The sequence below is a fragment of the Eriocheir sinensis genome, chromosome 32 (assembly GCF_024679095.1).
Source record: "Eriocheir sinensis breed Jianghai 21 chromosome 32, ASM2467909v1, whole genome shotgun sequence".
NCBI lineage: Eukaryota > Metazoa > Arthropoda > Malacostraca > Decapoda > Varunidae > Eriocheir > Eriocheir sinensis.
In genome coordinates this window covers 1,673,821-1,677,035 of record NC_066540.1, presented here as the reverse complement: position 1 = coordinate 1,677,035, position 3,215 = coordinate 1,673,821, and the positions used below count along the sequence as shown (strand labels likewise).

General features: G+C 40.7%; 1 long non-coding RNA gene across 1 annotated transcript; it reads right to left on the bottom strand.

The window, feature by feature from the left end:
- Positions 1-1,054: 1,054 nt before the first annotated feature.
- LOC127006054 (uncharacterized) lies at positions 1,055-2,382 on the bottom strand. Its single transcript, XR_007759030.1, has 3 exons — positions 2,146-2,382; positions 1,960-2,011; positions 1,055-1,394 (listed from the first exon to the last, which is right to left on the bottom strand). It is a non-coding gene; the product is annotated as an uncharacterized LOC127006054 (long non-coding RNA).
- Positions 2,383-3,215: the final 833 nt, after the last annotated feature.

The following is a 3,215-nucleotide window of genomic DNA, read 5'->3' as shown; positions in this document are numbered from 1 at the left end:
TCATCACTTGGAAAGAACATATGAGAGATATATCTTTACTGTTGGAATAGATTGTTTAATTAAAGGCTTTAGTTCAAGTTAACTATACCTGCAGGTAACATCAAAGCTACAGCAACTTCTGTCAATTGATGCAATCCTACCTTGGTTCATAGTACTTCTCAATTAAGGTGTATTCAATGAGTTCTTGGCCTACCTCAGAATGAGGAAAAATAGAGCAAAGGTTCACTCCACTTACTTTTTTTTGTTTTAACGTAACCGCCTTTGAGTGTGATGCACTTCTCCAATCTCGTCTTCAATTTTGAAATTCCGTCCCTGAAGAATGGTGGGTGAATCACTTATGAAAAGTCACCGTGTAACTCAATGGAAAATGCTGAAAGGATTCCAGCCCATGCATTACTTGTTGGAACCTATACCAACATGTTACAGCATTGGCAGGCTCCTGTCTCCACTCCTTCTTTGTTAGGCCGAGAACTCATTGAATCCTCCTCTTAACCCCTTCAACACGAGGACACATATACTGCGTCCTTGCGTGCCCCGTACCATACCCGAGGACGCGCATACTGCGTCCTGGCTTGCTTTAGCCAATATACGAGTTGTTTTATCTCTATATTTATGCTTAAATCTCAAAATTATCAATTAATTTATGTTTCTTTATGTGCACCATTTAATTCTGCATGTTTTCATATATAACACAAGATGATTATGTTGAGTTTATGGCTGAAAACTTGTTATATTCAATAGCGATATATGAAATTTGGCGCGCATGGCGATCCCGGATACGGCGCGGGGCTCTGTTTTGACCCGGCTGTAGTGAAGGGGTTAATATCAATCCCCTCAAAGATATGCAACTCTTCTAGACCTTATTGATTGTCGTTAATTTAGTATGAGTATGCCTTCCATTTCCATAACACTATGCCATATTTACTCCCTAGTATATGAAAGGAAAAAGATACCCTATGGCAGATCTGCATTAGTTTATAACTGCTCATTTGTACACCCATTTCATGACTTTATACATTACTTGCAGTGAAGACGCAGCAGAGCCAGCGAGCCAGCGAGCCAGCTCATTGTAGGTCAGGGAGGTGCTGAGGCACCAACAGTAATAATTGTGCCTGAGCCCACCCTGCAGCCACAAACTGAGGGGGGTGCCTGGGGGAAGGTGCCAGCTGAGGATGATGCAGCAGCTGCTCAAGCAAAGGTGGCAGCTGCTGAGGAGGAGGCTGTAGCTTCAAGAGCTACAGCAGCAGCTGCACAGGCTGGGGAGGAGGCTGCACGGGCCATGAAGGCAGCCGCAGAGGAGGTGGCGGCTTGTGCTCGGGCCTTCACAGGAGCTGCAAGGGCGCAGGAGGCAGTTGCAAGGGCGCAGGAGGCAGCTGAAAGGGCACGGGAGGCAGCTGCCAAAGAAAAAGCGGAAGCCATGCGTCTTAAACAAATTTTGCTCAAGTTACAAATTGAAAAGGAAAGGAAAAACAAATAATATACCTAATAAAAGTAGAAAAGGATGCACATAGTTCTATGATTGTGAAACCTTAGTTGTACTAGTTTAATTATGCTTATGCAGGAATGATACAGTGTACAAATGCACTGGAAAAAGAGATTAAAATGAATATGTAAAAAAAATGCAAAAAGAACACTAATGGAGAATAAAAAGGCAATGTGTGAAGAGCTAGGAAGGAAGGTGAGAAATGACTTTCAGAATAATAGGGAGATGTTCTTTAAGGAAGTGAAGGGAGCTTGAGAAAAGAATGAAAAGGTGTGTATGAACTATGAATGTAAAGGGTGTGAATAGGAATGTAATTGTAAGTGTGGAAGGTATAAGAAGATTGAAGGAGTACTATGAGTGTTTTTAGAGTATTGACAACAAAGAGGGGAATGTTAATTTGCAAATGTTTACAAAAGGAATATGGGTTATAATTGATTGATAGATTGATTACTTTATTAATGCAAGTGGAACAGTACCTTGGCATGTACTTGTCCAGTCGTGCTGAGGAACGGGTTTCAGTCTTCGTTGCTAGAACGAAAAACAAATTAACTAGTAGGTAGTTTCATAATAATAATGATACAGAATAATGCAGATTCTTAAGAAATGAGTGTTTCCCAGATTCAATTCGAAAAACATATATATATATAAAATATCCAACTTACTGGAAATGCAAGTTGCAGAATTCATCTCGATACAGGCGACCTTCATTCCGCTGACCAGCTGGAAGTGGCGGCACAACTTGCACACCTTCAGGTTGTGCCATGGCAAGATCCACTTCTTCAGCGTTAGGTTGAGCCGCATCGAGAGGAATGGGAATATTCCTGTCCTTGCAGATGTTGTGGAGCATGCCGCATACATGTATCAGCTTGCACACCTTCACCGGGGGAGTTACTCGGACCTCGCTGTATGGACATGAAAGCGGCGCTTGAGCTGTCCTATCCCCCGTTCCACAACACTCCGTGTCCGTTTGTGGGCCCTAAAAGAAAATACAAATGATAATGGCAGTCAATATTAAGTACTTATGTTCCATTAACTATGGGTAAATTCACTACTTGCCATACCTAGCTTGCCTAAATTTGACTTTGCTTGACTAAATTTGACTGTCCTTGACAATTTTTTTTCAGTTTAACCCGGTAGCAGCGGGGATCATGTTTCTTAACCCGAGAACGTCGACAGATCCTTTTTAGGGCTTTGACGAGTCGTGGCTGTGGTTATGAGAGGAGTACTCTGATGTACATTCCATGCTCTTTTTTTAGTCTCAAAATGCAGAGTAATTTTGTCATCTCTCAGGCACTTCTCAGCTTTCCCATAGCCGAAGCCCACGGGTTAATGGTCCCTCAGGCGAGAAAATGAGAAAAATCACCCCTCACACAAACCATTTCATAATATATATCAAAGCATTTGTGATCAGATTATGTATCATCTATTTTGAGGGGTTTATATCATGGCACAAATTTGGCCTGTCGCTGGTACACAGTAAAGCCACAAATTTGGCCCGTCGCTGTTACCGGGTTAATTACATTTTTTAAATTGAAATCTATTTTTTTTAATTTGAGTCAACTTTTGCAATTTGAAAGTCGTGTTTTAATTTAAAAGTCAACTTTTTAAATTTGAAGGTCAACTTTTTTACTAGGAAAATCAACTTTAAAATTCTGACAATTTTTTTTCATTTAAAGATCTATTTCTTTAAATTTGAAGGTGCAAAGGTGTATTATTTTCTTTAAATCTGATG